Here is a 19,030-nt window from a genome sequence, read left to right on the forward strand (position 1 = left end):
TTATACCAATTCTCTGCAGTCTTTTCCAGAAGACAGAAGAACGCTTCCTAACTTATTCTATAAGGTCAGCATTATCCTAAAACTAAAACCAGACAAAGACATTACAAGAAAACTTTAGACCAATATCTCTTATGAACATTGATGAGAAAGTCCTTAGCAAAATATTAATATGTCAAACACAACTATGCGTGAAAAGAATTATACATCACAACCAAGTAGGATTTATCCCAAGTGTTACAGGCTATTTTAACATTTGAAAAATCAATAAATATAATACATCACTCAATAAGTTAATGAAGAAAAATCACAAACATATCAATAGATGAACAAAAAGGTTTTGATGAAAATGCCAATGCCCATTCATGATAAAAACCCTCAATAAATTAGGCATAATTTATTAAGGAATAGACTAGGAATGTTCATTAGGACACCTATAAGACACCTACAACTAACATCATACATTATGGTGAGAAACTTAATTTTCACTAAGATCATGTCTGCCTTTCAACATCTTATAGGAAAGCCTGGAGAATGAAATGAGAAATGAAAGTTAAACAGAAAAAGAAGAAATAAAACTGTTTACAGATGGCATGATTGTCTGTGAAGAAAATCTGAAAAAAATCAACAAAGTATGATAATAAATAAGCAATTATAGCAAGGGTACAGGACACAGAGTTAATTTATAAAGCCAACTGCAATAAACACATGAAATTTGAAATTAAAAACATATTACAATGGTGTTTTTTTCAGCAGTACATATACTAAAATTGAAACAATACAGAGAAAATTAGTGTGGTCCCTGTGCTCACGTGCAAATTTGTGAATCATTCCTTATTTGGGGTGTATATTTATCTCAAACTATTAATATTAAATACATACAGCTTTTGTATGTTAATCATAAATATATAAATTATTTTTGAAAAACACATTAATATTTACATTAGCACTCCAAAATGTGAAATACTGAGGTATAAATATATCATATATACAAGATCTGTATGAGGAAAATTATAAAACTATGATGTAAAAAATCAAATAAATAAATGGGGAGACATTCTATGTTCAAGAATAGGGAGATTCAATATTGTCAAGATGTCAGTTCTTTCCAATTTGATCCAACAGTGTCAATGCAATTCCAATCAAAATAGCAGTAATTTATTTTGTGAATATCAAACTGTTTCTAAAGTTTTATATGTAGAGGCAAAAAAACAAAAAAACAAAAAACCCAAAACCCAAATCAAAAACAAAACCAGAAAATCCAACTCAATACTGAAGAAGAAGAAGAAAAAAGTTGGAAGGCTGACACCACCCTACTTCAAGACTTCCTATAAAGGTTCAGTAATCAAAATAGTATGGTATTGGTGAGATAGATTGATCAGTGGAACAAAATAGAGCTCCCAGAAATCAATTGACATGAATATAGTCAACTACTCTTTGGCAATGAAGAAACAAAGGCAATGCAATGGGTAGGAGAGTCTTTTCAACAAATGGTGCTGAACAACTGGATATCTACATGTGAAAAAAGAATGTAAACACAGACCTTATACCCTTCATAAAATTAGTTCAAAATGGTTAATAGACCAAAAATTATAAAACACCTAGAAGATAATGTAATTCAAAATCTAGATGACCTTGTATATGGTAATTATTTTTTACTCTGATTATGAGTTTATTTATAACTGATAGCTTATCTTCATCTAGGACTTTAAAGTTGTCTTTAATTAATAAATTTTATTTTTCAGAGAAGTTTTAGTTTCACAGCAAAATTGAGTCGAAAGTACAAAGAGTTCCAATATACACCCGGTCCCCACACATGAGTAATCTCCTCTACTATCAACATTCTGCTCCAAAGTAGTGCATTTGTTACAGTTTATGAATCCACATTGCAATGACTTTTTAGATATAATACCAAAGATACAATCTGTGAAAGAAATAATTGATAAGATGGACTCAATAAGAGTAAAGTTCTGCTTTGCAAAGGGCACTGTTAGGAGGATGAAAATACAAGTCACAGATGGAAAGAAAATATTTGCAAAAGACATATCTGACTAAAAGACATTAATCTAAAATATACCAAGTCTTAAAATTCAAGAATAAAAAAATGAAGAACCTTATTTAAAATGGATAGAAGATCTGAACTTTGCCTCACCAAAAATGGCAAGTAAGAATATGAAAAAGATGTTAGTCATTAGGGAATTGCAAATTAAAACAATAATGAGATACTACTATTCACTCCTTACAATAGCCAAAATCCAGAACCTGACAACACCTACTGCTGTTGAGGATGTGGAGCAACAGGAACTCTAATTCATTGCTGGTGGAATGCAAAATGGCATAACCAGGTTGGAATATAGTTTGTCACTTTCTTGAAAAACTAAACATACTACTCTTGCCATATGATCTGGCAGTCATGCTCTTTGGCATTTACCCAAATGAGTTGAAAATTTATGTCTACACAAAACCTTCACAAGGATGTTTATAGTAAATTTATGTCTGCACAAAATCTTCACATGAATTTTTATAGAAGCTTTATTCATAACCTCCCAAACTTGGGAGCAACCAAGATATACATTAGTAGGCAAATGGATAAGCTGTGGTACATCTTGACATTGGAATATTAGTCAGTGCTAAAAGAGATGAACTATTGCCAGGTATGGTGATACATGTTTGTAATCCCAGCTACTCAGAAAGCTGAGGCAGAAAGATTTCAAGTTGAGGCCAGCCTCAGAAACTTATCAAGGTCCTGTCTCCAAATAAAAAGGGCTGGAAGTGTAGCTCAGTGATAGAGTACTTGGGTAGCATCAGTGTGGCCTTGTGTTTAATTCCCAGTACGGGAGAGAGGGAGGGAAGGAGGAAGAGAGGGAGAGGAGAAGAAGGGGAGGGGGGAGAGGAGGAGGGGGGGAGGGGAGGGGGAGAGGGGGAGGGGGGGAGGGGAGGGGGAGGGGGGAGGGGGAGAGAGAGGGGACTGGGAAAGAGATTTGTGTGTGTGTGTGTGAGTATGTGTGTGTGTGTGTGTGTGAGAGAGAGAGAGAGAGAGAGAGAGAGAGAGCTACCAATCCAATTCATGGAAGAAACTTGAAAGAAGTCAATCTGGAAAAGCTACAAATCATACAATTTTAATTATATTCTGTGGAGACAGTAAAAAGATTAGTGGTTGCCAGGTATTAGAGGGGGATGTGTAGGTGGAACACAGAGGACTTTTAGGACAATGAAATTGTTCCATATAATACTATAATATGATAGTAGATACATGCCATACATCAGTTAAAACCCACAAAACAAACAACACCAAGCGAACCCTAACGTAAACTACGGACTTGTATCAAGGTAGGTTCATCAATTGTACTAAATATACTTCTGTGGTGTGTGATGTCAATAGCTGAGGAGGTATGGATGTCAGGGGAGAGCAGTGGGCATATAAGAACTACATTTTGCACATTTTTTCTAGGAACCAATAACTATTCTATAAAATAAAGTCTACTTTAAATTTTTTTGTAAGTCCTTGGAAATGGTCTAAGGGCATTAAGCAAATGAAGAATCACTTGGTCAAGAAATCTACTAAAAGTGGGAGGGGAAGGGAGGGGGCAGGGGATTAGCAAGGATGGTGGAATGTGATGGACATTATTATCCAAAGTACATGTATGAAGACCCAAATTGGTGTGAATATACTTTGTATACAACCAGAGATATGAAAAAATGTGCTCTATAGGTGCAATATGAATTGTAATGCATTCCACTGTCATATGTAAATAAAAATTAATAAAAATGATACATAAAAAAGAAATAAACTAAAATTCAGCATAAAAAAAGAGAAACTGGGGTATCTGAGACAAGGTTTACTCCCTCCCTTCTCCATCCAAGTTCAAGCAGACAGAAACTACTCCATACCAGTATACAGGCATCCCACATCTTCAGCTCCAGCTGGAGGAGCAGGGCATCAGCATTTCTTATCCTACCCTCTGCTGCAGGTCATTCAGGTTCATTTCCAGGAAAATAAGACTGAGAGGAGATGGGTCCCTTCTCCCACCCATCCCTAAATTGTGGGATGGAGGCTCTAACTATGGTGTGGTACCATCTAAAATACTAGGGCCACCCTGACCTGGCTCCTGGAACAAAAGTACCACGCTGAGAGAGAGGCAAGCCAAGGAGAACTGGAGCTGCTGTCTTTCCTTCCAGTGCTTAGTTCCTAAAGTGGGAACGCTGCTCAGATGCCTGCTATTATCCTTAACCTTAGCATGGAGCTGTTGCTTAGAGATTTTGCCCTGGGGGAAAAGCAGGCCAAAGATCCTGAGCTCTGAATATCTTTCCAAAGGAATTGACTTCATCAGCTGGGGGTAGGGCTCAGTGGTAGAGCGTTTGCCTAGCATATGTGAGGCCCTAGGGTTGTATCCTCACACACCACACATACACACAAAAAAGTGGCAGACTCCACTTCTCACAGTGTGGAGAAATCCAAGCCTAAGTGTGTTCTTAAAAAGAGTGGAGATTTGGAGCTGGGGTTGTGGCTCAGCAGCAGAGAGCTTGCCTAGCAGCTTAAGGCACTGGGTTCAATCCTCAGCACCACATAAAAAGAACACAAATAAATAAAAATAAAGTTATTAAAAAAGTAGAGATTTATGGTCAAAGGCCATTAAACCAATGGCAGATTCACTGGAAATGTAGGCTAAACTGTTGGCTCGCTAATTTTCTGGAAAGAAATAGGGAACAAGGCAGCTGAGATGAACTCTATTAGGATCAGAATAAATCTTAAACACTAATCTAGGAAACTGTCACTTCAAAGGAGCCAGAATTTGATTGGATCAGTTTGTGAAGCAATTTATGCCTTGGACAATTTTTGAAAACAATAGAGCAATCATTCAGCAATTAGTGAGGTTTAACCAGTGGGTGTGGTCACGAAAAAAGACAGTCAAAAGAGAGCTCTGCCAAAAACCCAGGATATGTGTGGGCATCCTAGGGCTGTACTTCCTAAGGAACAACATACCAGGCTTCACAGTGCTGGGGTGTATGTGTAGGGGCATAGGCTTCATTAAAGTTTTACAGTGACTAAACAAGTAAATAAGTAAATAACATAAATAAGCCTTGGGCTGGGGGTGGGGATACGAGTACTCAGAGTTGCTACAACATATTATCTAAAACATTCAGTTTCCAATAAAAAAGCATGAGACATGAATAATTTGGAAAGATAATCCACACACTAGAAAGCACACAACAGAAACAACCTTTGACAATGACCAGATATTAGATTTAACAAAGATTTCAAATTACTCATTATAAATAAGTTCAAATAACTAAATGAATTTTGAAGTAGAAGAAAAGATATCATGACAATGTCAAATCAAATAGAGAAAATATATAGAAATTCATAAAAAGAAATACATGGAAATTTTGGAGTTGAAAAGTATGAAAACTGAAATAAAAACAAAGAATTGGAGTATTAGTGTTACAATTTGGATCTGAAATGTCCCAAAAGTTTCATACTTGGGCTTGGTCCCCAGCTGGTGGCACCATTGGGAAGGTGGTAGAAACTTTATGAGGTGTGACTTAGTTGAAAGAGGTAGGTCACTAGGGATGTGTCATATTTTGTCCCAGGACCCTTTCTGTCTCTCTGCTTCCCCACCACCAGGAGGTTTTTTTTTTTTTACCACATTCTTCTATCATAATGTTCTGCCTCACCATAGGCCTAGAAACAATGGAGCCAACTGATCATGGACTGAAACCTCTGAAATCACAAGCCAAAGAAAATATTTTCTCTTTTAGGTTGTTTTTCTGAAGTAAATTTTGAGAATAATAGAAAGTTAATAAACACCATTAGTTTCCTGCAAGTGCTGTAAAAAATTACTACAAATTGGATGGCTTAAAACAACTGAAATTTACTTCCTTAGTTCCAGAGACTAGAAGCCTGAGATCAAGGTGTTGATAAGGACATGCTCACTCTTGAACCTCTAAGAGGAAATTGCTCTTCACCTCTTCCAGGTATTTCTTTTTTTAAAAAAAAGAGACAGTGAGAGAGGGAGAGAGAGAGAGAGAGAGAGAGAGAGAGAGAGAGAGAGAGAGAGAGAGAGAGAGAGAATTTTTTTAATATTTATTTTTTAGTTTTCGGCAGACACAACATCTTTGTTTGTATGTGGTGCTGAGGATCGAACCTGGGCCGCACACATGCCAGGCGAGCGCGCTACCACTTGAGCCACATCCCCAGCCCCTGGAAGGTATTTCTTGCTAGGATACTTAAGTCTCCACCTCCTTCTTGACAAGGATGTCTTTCTACTTTCTGTGTCCAAATTTCCCTCTTCTTAGAAAGACACCAGTCATATTGGATTATGGCCAATACAACTCCAGCATGTCCTCATCTTAATTATATTTGCAATGACCATAACCCAAATAAGGTCATGTTCTCAGGTCCTGGGGATTAAAACTGCAACATATCTTTTTAGGGGTCATAATTCAACCCATAAGAACTGGTAAATATAATTATAAAAGCAGAATAGATACCTATTTCTTCTCCTTTTTTTCACCTTATGTAAAAAGCAATCCGCCCTCCATGCCTCCATTCTTCCAGTGCTGGGAATTGAACCCAGGTCTTCATGCATGCTAGGCACCCATTTTCATAATGGAGAGAATAGGCAGAAGATAAACTTTATACCTCAAGGGACTGGAAAAATAAAAAGAAATAAACCCCAAAGTATCAGAAGAAAGGAAATAATAAATATCACAGGCAAATAAAGTAGATAATGGAAAAATAGTAGAACCAATGACTGCAACAATTGGGTTTTTGATAAGATTAAAAAAAAAAACTGTACAAACATTTAGCTAGACTTACCAAGAAAAAAAGACAGGTTACTAAAATTACAAAATATATATTTTTTTAAAATGCAGAAGGGCCAGGGAAGTAGCTCAGTGGTAGAGTTCTTGCTTAGCATGTGCAAGGCCCTTGGTTTGATCTACATACTGCAAAATAAAATAAAATCAGAAATGAAAGTGGGGACATTGCTATTAACCTTATAGAAATCACCTAGATGAAATAAACAAATTTTTAGGAAATCTACCAAAACTAACACTAGAAATAGAAAATCTGAATTTATCTATAATAAATAAAGACAATGAATTAGTAATGAAAGAATCTCCCAATAATGAAAAGTCCAGTATCAGATGATGGCTACACTGGTGAATCCTACCAAATATCTAAGGAAGAATTAATACCATTTTCCCCTCAAACTCTTCAAAAATGGAAGAGGAGGGAATATTTTCTAACTTATTCTATAAAGCCACAATTACTCTAATACCAAAAAACAAAGGCATCACAAGAAAGGAAAACTATCAGATCAATATCCCTTGTATAGAGAGAAAACCCTCAGGAAAATACTATCAAACTGAATCCATTACCAGCATTTTTTTTTTCCTGGTACTGGGGATTGAACCTAGAGTCTTGCAAACTATAGGTAAGTTCTCTAATTATGAGCACACCTTCAGTCCTGTGGTCATAGCATATTAAAAGGATTATATACCATGACTGAGTGAGATATACACCAGGAATAAGAGGGTGCTTCAACCTATGAAAATCAATTGCTGAAATATTTCACATTAATAGAAGAAAGAAAACAGATCACATGATAATTTCAAATGATGTAGGAAAAAAGTCAGAAAAAATGTATGCCTTTCATGATAAAAATACTGAACAAATGAAGAATAAATCAGGATTTCCAAAACATGGTTAGGGACATGTATGAAAAGCAGAGCTAAGATCATGTTCAATGGGAGAAGTTTGAACACTTTACTCTTTAGATCAGGACAAGGCAAAGACACCTTCTTTCCATTTCTATTCAACATTGTACTGGAAGTTCTAGCCAGAGCATTCAGGTAAAAAATTAAAGAAAGGAAGAAGGGAGGAAGGAAGGAAGGAAGAAAAGAAGGAAAGATGGAAATTCATCCAAATAGATAAGGAAGAAATAGTAAAACTATGATCACAGATGACATGAAAAGTCCTTTAAAACCTACAGAGAGGGAGAGGGAGAGGGAGACGGAACCTACTGGAGCTAATAAAAGAATTCAGCAAAGTTTTAGGGCATATCAACATACTAAAATCATCTTTAGATTATTCATTAGCAATGAATATTATTCATTAGCAATGAATAATCTAAAGATGAAATTAAGAAAACAATTTTCACAACAGTTTCAAAATGAATAAAATACAAACAAATTTAACCAAGGTGGTACAAGATTTATGCACTGAAAAATTATAAAACCATGGTGAAAGACATTAAAGAAATCTAAATTTATGGATTGGAAGACTTAACATCATTAAGATGTCAATACTATTCCAAACAACCTACAAATTCAATGCAATTCTTTTTCAAATCCCAGTGGCATTTTTGCATAAATGGCAAAACTCATCTTAAAATTCACATGGATTTCTAAGGGACCCCAAATAGACAAATCACTCCCGTAAAAGGAAAATAAAACAGCAAAGTTGGAAAATACACACTTCTAGATTTCCAGTTATACTATAAACCTGCAGTAATCAAAACCATATTATACTGTCACAAAGATTGACATATAGACAAATGGGATAAAATTGAGAATCCAAAACTAAACCCAAAGGTCTATGGACAATTGATTTTCAACAGGAGTGCTAATACCATTCAAAGGGAAAAGAACAGTCTCTTTAACAAATGGTGCTGAGATAACTGGATACTCACATGCAAAAGAATAAAGTTGGATTACTACCTTACACCAATATACAAAAAAAAAAAAAAATCAAAGCCCAAAATATAAGAATTAAATCTATTAAATTCTTAGAGGACAATACATGGATCAATCATAGTGATCCTGAGTTTGGCAATGGTTTCTTAGATAAGACACCAAAAGCATAACAAAAGAAATAATAGAAAAATTCAAGTCCAGCACAAGTGGAAAAAGCTTATACGCATTAAGAGTCACTATGAAGAGAATGAATGTGCCATTCACAGAAAGGGAGAAAATATTTGTAAAATATTTGTAATATATCTGATAAGGATCTAGTATACAGAATATATAAAGAACAATTCAACAATAAAAAGACAACTCACCCCATTATACCTGGGTAATGGATTTGAATAGCTATTTCTCCAAAGGAAATATACAGAGTCAACTAACACATCAAAAGAAGTCTAACATCATTAGTCACTAAGAAATGCAGATCAAAAGTATAAAGAGATACCACTTGACATTTACTGAGGTGGTTATCATCAAATGACACATGATAATAAGTGTTGATAAGAATGTGGATAGATGAGGTGGTCACTCTGGAAAACAGCCTCACCTTTCCTCAAAAGATTTATCATAGTTATATAACTATATGACCCAGAAATTCCTGTCCTATGCTCCAAGAGAATTAACAACATATATCTCCCCACACACACCTCACACACAAAAAACCCCTGCCATTTCAAAGGTCTATCAGCTAATGAAGAGACAAACAAAATGTGATGAATCCCTACAGCTGAATTATCTTTCTACAAAAAATAAGAATGATATATGACACATCTTATGACATGGATTGAATTTAAAGCAGCCTTAAGCTAAGTGAAAGAAGCCATTTATAAAAGAAGACATATTTATAATATCATTCATAAGAAATGTTCAGATGAATCCACAGAGATACAAAGTAGATTAGTCATTGCTAGGTCTGGGAAGTGGGGGAGTAAGCAGAGCTGAAGGATTAGGGGTCACCACTAAAGGGTACAATGTTTACTTTCAGGACGATGAAATGTTCTCAAATTGATTGTTGTGATGATTACACAGTTCTTTAAATATAGCAAAAACCACATTTTAAATAGGCAAATTTTATGATATAGAAGTTGCACCTCAATAAAGCCATTGTAAATATTTTAATTAAAACCAGCTACATTTTTGGTGTAAATTTATTTCAGAAATACACTATTCAGACTCTTGCTTTGATACAGGTAACAAATCTTTGTGGTTTAAATTTGTTCTTTGGGAGTTTTTCAAGATGGCGGAATAGGAGGTCCCATTCCTGGCTGCTCCATGGCACGAAACCAAGAAAGCATACAGGCAGCTTCTCCACAAAGTGGGTGGGAAAAATGGGGGAGGGCTTTACTGGAATTTAAAACTGGACATTTAAAGCAGACCAGGGACACAGGAGGTTGGATATAATAAAATAAGGGAAAAAAATCACCAATGGCACAGCAGCTGCCGCGGCCAGGCCTGAAGCAACAGCCAGAGGAGTCTCTCTGTGAGCATAGTAGAAGGATAAGAGAATTAAAGGATCCCATGTTTTGGGGAGGTCTGAGGCATGTCTGGGTACCGAGCATTTAGAGACCAAAGTCATTGCCCAACAAACCTGAAAGACATGCTGCACCATATCCACGTGTGGAGAAAGAAGCCGCCAACTCTCCAGGCAGCCTGTTGTGGACAAAGGAAGGAACCATTTTGCTGCCGACGTGTGGGGGCGGAAGCTGAGGAAGCCAATTCCTGGCAAACCTGAGTTTAGCCCAAAATACAGGCCCAGTAAACACACACTGCACAACACAGAGTATGCTAAAGTGATCAAAAGAAAAATCAAACATGCAGAGAGGTTTAAATATAGCAAAAACCACATTTTAAATAGGCAAATTTTATGATATAGAAGTTGCACAATTGGTTTCAAAAACCCACCCAGTTCTACCCTCCCCCTCTATTCTGACTTCTTGGAAGATCTGCTGAAAGGGTAAAGTTTCTTAGCTGCAAAGCCTGAATTAAAATATAAAAGACCGGGCATTGTATTGTTAAGTTCTTCTGCTACACCCAGAACCTGAAATTCCTGAGGCAGTTAAGACAATGCCCTACTGGCCATTAAGCTGATTAATAGCCTAGGGCCCTGTGCAGCTTGTCACGTAAGCATTTAGGCCCTAGAACCAATCAGTTTAAATGTGTACCCCGCTTAGGAGTGACCAATCACCCCTGCCCAATCTGTTCCCGCCAATGAATGTACTAATCATGTCTCAGAGTTGTTGTTCAATTTTCCCGAGCCTCATGCTGATTTGTTCTAATGTATGCAAAGCCCCCGCCCTCCCCAAGAAGTGTACTTAAGCGCTGCTCAACCCCTGCCCGGGGCTCTTGGCTGCTCGCCCTTCTTGAGTGGGCCGGGAGCCCCAGCGCGTTGGAATGGATCCCCAATAAACCCCCTTCTGCAATTGCATGAGTCAGTCTCTTGGTGGTCTCTTTCTCCGACAGACGTTTCGCCAGACCCTTACACTGCCAACTCAGAAGGGTAGAGGCAGGAGAGATTGTTTGGAGACTAAACCCAAGACCAGGAAACTTGGGTTCCGCAGGTGATGTAGGAGACTAAGAATTGGCTCCTCCACCACATGAGTGGAATCCAGGGGAGATCCCTGGGGTAAAGTTTTCCAGTGGACCAGCAATTACTGGGCACTGGAGGTATGCCGATTTAAAATCTCCAGGCCAAGTGGCACTCAGTGAAGAGCCTGGAGCCCACCTAAGCCTAATTGCTGCCTCCAGGAATTCCACCTATGGGATTACTTCTCTTACTCTAGCAATCCAGAGGGTGGAGGGAGCATCACACTCCAGACAATCCTACATAAAACTGCTAAGAAGGGCTGGGAATGTGGCTCAAGCGGTAGCACGCTCACGAGCGTGCGGCCCAGGTTCGATCCTCAGCCCCACATACAAAAAACAAAAGATGTTGTGTCCGCCGATAACTAAAAAATAAGTATTAAAAAATTCTCTCTCTCTCTTTCTCCCTCCCCCACTCTCTTTCTCTCCCACTCTCTCTTTAAAAAAAAAAAACTGCTAAGAAGAGAAGCTGAGAATATTTTGAACTCCAACAGAAAGAATTCCTTAACTTTTCATCAAGATTTTTTTCTTTTCATTTATTATTCCTTTTCTTTGTGACCTTGATGGTACGTGGATATTTTAACATTTTCATATTTGTTTTTTTTCTAATTTCTAGCATTTTTGAAGCCAGTTATTTTTTCATGGATTAGTTTTTTTTGTGAACCAGGATGTTAGGTTAGTATATTTTAGTTGGGTTTTGTATTCATTTATTTTTATTTTTAATGTTTTTCAAATTTTTATCATTATATATATTTTACCATGTTTCCCTTAATTTTCTTTTCCTCCACTAACAGACAATCTCTATTGTTCTCTCTTTCATGCTTTCTTTAAACTTTTACATCTGTCTTCTCTCTTCCTCCCTCATAATCATCAGGTCCTATATAACTTCTGTTCTCTCCCTGTCCACCATTTGAAATTATAAACCCTTTCGCAAACTTGCTGTTTTATTGTAGGCAACAACTAATCATATCATTTCTGTTTACTATGATAATTAACATTGTGGACATCATAGTAGGAACTATTTGATTTAATGCTGTATATTGTTTGCTCTGGTGGTTGTTATTATTTGTCTCCCCCTAAACAGTAAGGTACTAGAAACCTTCAGGGACACTATAAGTCCACAGGGTAGAAACTCTACTGCCTCAGATCCATACTGTTAGATGGGTAGATACACAAACAACATGAAAAAGCAAGGGAAAAAATCTCCCCAAACAAACCAAGATACTCCAATAACAAAATCCATTGATACCACAGTAGAAGAAATGTCAGAGAAGGAGTTTAGAATATACATAGTTAAACTGACCTGTGAGTAAAAGATGGTATTAGGAATGAAATTGGAGTGAAAATATAGGAAGTGAAAGATAACATCAATAAAGAGGCAGAGATTCTGAGAAAAAAAAACCCAACCAAACAGAAATCTTTGAAATGAAGGAAACAATAAACAATACTGTTAGATGGGTAGATACACAAACAACATGAAAAAAAATTTAATGAAATTAAAAATTCAATAGAAGGCATCACCAATAGACTAGACCACTTGGAAGACAGAACTTCAGATAATGAAGACAAAATATAACTCTGTTGAACACACAGAGATGTTAAGAAACCATGAACAGAACTTCCAAGAATTATGGGTAACATGAAAAGACCAGATTTAAGATTTATTGGAATAGATGAAAGCGTGGAGATACAAACCAAAGGAATGTACAATCTTTTCAATGAAATAATATCAGATTCCCCAAATCTAAAGAATGAAATGGAAAATCACATACAAGAGAATTACAAGACCCCAAATGTACAAAATTACAACAGACACACATCAAGGCACATTATAATGAAAATTCCTAGCATACAGAATAAGGATAGAATTTTAAGCCTTCAAGAGAAAATAAAAGATTATGTATAGGGGGAAAACAATTTGGATCTCAGCTGATTTCTCAACCCAGACCCTCAAAGCAACGAGGTCCTGGAATAATATATATTTGAATGAACATATTTCAGAAGTTCTGAAGGAAAGTGGATGCCAACTAAGAATCCTATTTCAAGCAAAATTAAACTTCAGTTTAGAAGATGAAATACAATCCTTCCATGATAAAAAAAATTTTTAAAGAATTTGCAACTAGAAAGCGGGCATTTCAGAATATTCAACAAAATATTCCATAAAGTTGAAATGTAAAAATAGTGAAAATGAACAAAGGAGGGAACTATACTAAAGAATAGTCAATCAAAAGACAAACTAATTCAAATTAAAAGGTGGAAAAAAATGACCAGGGATACAATTCATATCTCAATAATATTCTTGAACAGTAAAGGCCTAAACTTATCTATCAAAAGACATATACTGGGCTGGGGTTGTGGATCAGTGGTAGAGCGCTTGCCTAGGATGTGAGACATTGGGTTTGATTCTCAGCATCACATATAAATAAATAAAGTCCATTGACAACAAAAAACTTAAAAAAAAGACATATACTGGCAGACTAGATTAAAAAATAAGACATAATAATATGCTATCTCCAAGAGACTCACTTCATAGGCAAAACATCCTCAGACTGAAGGGGAATGGGTGGAGAAAAAAACATATCACTCACATGGATCATGTAAAAAAGCAAGGGTTTCTATCCTCCTATCAGTTAAAATGGACTTGTAGCCAAAGGAAATCAGAAGGGACAAAAGAAGAACATTTCATACTGCTTAAGGGAATTATATATCAACAAGACAAAAACAATCATAAATATGAAGCATCTAAGTGCATCAAAAAAAAAACGTTCTCAATTTCAAGAATGAAATAGAACACAACATAATAATATTGGGTGTCTTTAACACACCTCTCTTACTACTGAATAGATCCTCCAAACAAAAACTAAAGAAACTATAGAACTAAATAATGCAATCCATAATTTAGCCTTAACAGACATATATAGAATATTTCATCCATCAATGAGTGAATACACTTTCTTCTCAGTAGCACACGGATCCTTCTGTAAAATAGACCATGGCCCAGAATAGCTAAAGCAATCTTTAGCAAGAAGAGTGAAGCAGGTGGCATCACTATACCAGGCTTTAAACTATACTGCAGAACAATAGTAACAAAAACAGTATGGAATTGGCATCAAAATAGACTTGTAGACCAATGGTACAGAATAGAGGACAAAGACAAACACACCAAATTACACTTATCTTATATTATACAAAGGCCCCAAAAACGTATATTGGAGAAAAGAGAGCCTCTTCAACAAATGGTGCTGGGAAAACTGGAAATTAATATGCAACAAAATGAATTTAAACCCCTATTTCTCACCATGCACAAAACTCAACTCAAAGTGGATCAAGGATATAGGAATTAAACCAGAGACCCTGTGCCTAATAGAAAAACAGAAGAAAAAGTAGGCCCAAATCTCCACCATGTTAGATTAGGCCTCAATTAATAAGACTCCTATAGCACAAGAATTAAAATAAAGAATCAATAAGTCGGACAGATTCAAACTAAAAAGCCTCTTCTCAGCAAAAGAAACAACCAGTGAGGTGAATAGAGTCTATATAATGGAAGCAAATTTTTACCACATGCACATCAGATAGAGCATGAATCTCTAGGATATATAAAGAACTCAAAAATCTTAATATCCAAGAAACAAATAACCCAATCAATAAATGGGCCAAGGAACTGAACAGACACTTCTCAGAAGATGATATATAATCAATCAACAAATGTATGAAAAATGTTCAACATCTGTAGAAATTAGAGAAATAGAAATCAAAACTGAGGTTTTATCTCACTCCAGTCAGAATGGTAGCTATTAAGAATACAAACAACAATAAGTGTTGGCAAGGATGTGGGGAAAAAGGCACACTCATACACTGCTGGTGGGACTGCGAATTGGTGTGGCCAATATGGAAAGCAGTTTGGAGATTCTTTGGAAAACTGGAAATGGAACCACTATTTGACCCAGCTAGCCCACTCCTTGGTTTATACCTAAAGGACTTAAGAACAGCATACTACAGGGACACAGCCACATAAATGTTTATAGCAGCACAATTCACAATAGCTAAACTGTGGAACCAACCTAGATGCCCTTCAGTAGATGAATGGATAAAGAAAATGTGATATATATACATAACGAAATATTACTCATCAATTAAGGAGAATAAAATCATGGCATTTGCAGGTAAATGAATGGAGCTGGAGAACATTATGCTAAGTGAAGTAAGCCAATCCCCCCAAAACAAATGCTGAATGTTTTCTCTGATATGAGGATGCTGATACATAATGGGAATGGTGGGGAGCATGGGAGGAATGGACAAACTTTAGATAGGGCAAAGGGGAGGGAGGGAAAGGGAGGGGGTATGGGAGTAGGAAAGATGGTGGAATGAGATGGACATCATTAACCTAAGTATATATAAGAAGACATGAATGGTGTGACTCTACTTTGTGTACAACCAGAGATATGGAAAATTGTGCTCTATATGTGTAATAAGAATTGAAATGCATTCTGCTGTCATATATAACAAATTAGAATGAATGAATGAATGAATGAATGAATAAAATAGACCATATGTTATACCACAAAGCAACTCTGAGCAAATACAAAAAACAAAAATAGAATACCCTTGATTCTATCATATCATAATGGAATGAAATTAGAAATCAACAATAGAATAAAAAGCAGAAGCTACTCTAACACCTGGAGACTAAATAATATACCATCAAATGATGAATGGATAGCAGAAGAAATCAAGGATGAAATAAAAATACTTAGAGGTAAATAAGAACACTAACACAACATATCAAAATCTCTGGGACACTTTGAAGGTAGTGCTAAGAGGAAAATTCTTTGAATTGAGCTCATTCATTAAAAGAATAGAAAGTCAACAAATAAATGAGTTAACATTACATCTCAAAGCCCTAGAAAAAAGAAGAGATCAACACCAAAAGCAATAGAGGACAGGAAATAATTAAATTAAGAGCTGAAATCAATGAAATCGAAACAAGAGAAACAATTCAAAAAATTGACAAAACAAGAAGTTGGTTCTTTGAAAAAATAAATATCATTGAAAAACCCTTAGCCATGCTAATGAGAAAGAGAGAAAACTCAAATTACTAAAATTCATGAAGAAAAAGGAAGTATCTTGATGAACACTACTGAAATACAGAAGATAATTAGCAACTACTTTGAAAATTTATACTCCAATAAATTAGAAAATCTAGAAGACATCAACAAGTTTCTATAGACATATGACCTTCCCAAATTGAATCAGAAGGACATACACAATTTAAATAGATAAATTTCAAGCAATGAAATACAAGATGCCATCAAAAGCCTACCAACTAAGGAAACCCCAGGACCAGATGGATTCTCAGTTGAGTTCTACAAGACCTTCAAATTAGAATTAACACCAATACTTCTCAAATTATTCCATGAAATAAAAAAGGAGGAAACCTTTCTAAACACATTCTATGAAGCTAGTATCACCCTGATACCAAAACCAATCAAAGACACATCAAGGAAAAAAAAACTTCAGACCAATATCCCTGAAGAACATAGATGCAAAAATTCTCAATACAATTCTGGCAAATCATATACAAAAACATATTAAATAAAAGAATAGTATACCATCATCAAGTGGGGTTCATCCCAGGGATGGAAAGATGGTTCAACATACAGAAAGCAATAAACATAATTCATCACTTAAAGACAAGAATCATGATCATCTCAATAGATTCAGAAAAAACATTTGACAAAACACAATACCACTTCATTTTCAAAACACTAGAAAAACTAGTAGGAACATACCTCAACACTGTCAAAGCTATATAGGCTAAACCCAAGGCCAACATCATTCTAAATGGAGAAAAATTGAAATAATTCTAAGAACTGGAACAAGGCAAGGATGCCCTCTTTCACCACTTTTATTCAATATTGACCTTGAAATTCTAGCTAGAGAAATTAAACAGAAGAAAGAAATTAAACAGAAATGAATAGGAAAAGAAAAACTCAAACTATCACTATTTGCCAATGACATGATTCTATATTTAGAAGATCCAAATCAAAAAAATCAATAAGTGAGCTGGACACAGTGGTGCATGCCTGTAATTCCAGTAGCTTGGGAGGCTGAGGCAGGAGGATCTTGAGTTCAAAGCCAGCCTCAGAAAAAGCGAGGCACTAAGTAACTCATTGAGACCCTGACTCTAAATAAAATACAAAATAGGTATGGGGATGTGGCTCAGTGTTTGAGTGCCCTGAGTTCAATGTCTGGTACCCACCCTCCCCCAAAAAAAATCAATAAGTGGGATGGTATCAATTTAAAAAACTTCTTCACATCAAAGAAACAAATCAATGGGAATAAAGTCTACAGAATGGGAAAAAGTCTCTACCACATCTGCCTCAGATAGAGCATTAATCTCCAGGATATATAAAAAACTCAAAAAACTTAATACCAAAACCAAACAACACAACCAATAAATGGGCTAAGGAATTGAACAGACACTTCACAGAAGAAATATAATTGAAGAACAAATATATGAAAATGTTCAGTATCTTCAACAATTAGAAAAATGGAAATCAAATCTACACTGAGATTCCATCTCAATAGAGTCAGAATGGCAATTATCAAGAATGCAAACAACAATAAATGTTGGCAAGGAAGTGGGGGAAAAGGTACACTCATACATTGCTGGTGGGACTGCAAATTGGTGCAACCACTATGGAAAGAATGGAGATGCCTCAGAAAACTTGGAATGGAACCACCATTTGACCCAGTTATCTCAATCCTAGGTTTATACCCAAAGGACTTAAAATCAGCATACTATAGTGGCACAGCCACATCAATGTTTATATCAGCTCAATTCACAATAGGTAAACTATGGAACCAACCTAGGTGCCCTTCAACAGATGAATGGATAAAGGAAATGTGGTATATATACACAATGGAATATTACTCAGCCTTAAAGGAGAATGAAACTATGACCATTGCCAGTAAATATATGGAGCTGGAAAATATTATGCTAAGCAAAATAAACCAATCCCAAAGAACCAAAGGCCAAATGTTTTCTCTGACATGCAGATCTAATTCACAATAATGGGGGGGTTGAGAATAGAGGTACTTTGAATTAGACAGAGGGGAATGAAGGGAGGGAAGGGACCATGGGAGTAGGAAGGATAGTAGAATGAATTGGACATTATTACCCTATGTGCATATATGATTGCACGACTGGTGTAACTCTACATTGTGTACAACCAGAAGAATGAGAAGTTAAACTCCATTTATGTACGATGTGTAAAAATGCATTCTACTGTTATGTATCACTAATTAGAACAAATAAAAATATATAAATTAAAAAAATAAATTTGTTCTTTAAGGGCCACACTTGTCCTACTTCAACCTTCAATCAGTCAATAGAGCTGTCCTATGGGTGTAGCTGATGGGCTGTAGCTATATGTCCCTATATAGCATGGGGGCAGGTGAGAGCCCAGGTGAGGGAGAATGCTATCTCCATTGTCTTCACTGTCTTCTGGAAATTTCTAGACCCTTCCATAATGGAATTAAATACCTGATTTTTCATTGTCATCCTTGATCAACTAATTCTCTATGGAGGCACATTCTAGTCTGGTGGCTGCCTAAGTTGCATTTCCTCTTTTTTTCCTTCTCAGTTCCTGAATTTTGATAAATTATAACTAATTTGTAATTTCCAGCCATCAGAATCTCT

General features: G+C 36.0%; 1 pseudogene; it reads left to right on the forward strand.

Moving 5' to 3' along the window:
- Positions 1-739: 739 nt before the first annotated feature.
- Positions 740-839, forward strand: LOC143639557 (U6 spliceosomal RNA; annotated as a pseudogene).
- Positions 840-19,030: the final 18,191 nt, after the last annotated feature.

This window comes from Callospermophilus lateralis, chromosome X, assembly GCF_048772815.1.
Source record: "Callospermophilus lateralis isolate mCalLat2 chromosome X, mCalLat2.hap1, whole genome shotgun sequence".
Taxonomy (NCBI): Eukaryota; Metazoa; Chordata; class Mammalia; order Rodentia; family Sciuridae; genus Callospermophilus; species Callospermophilus lateralis.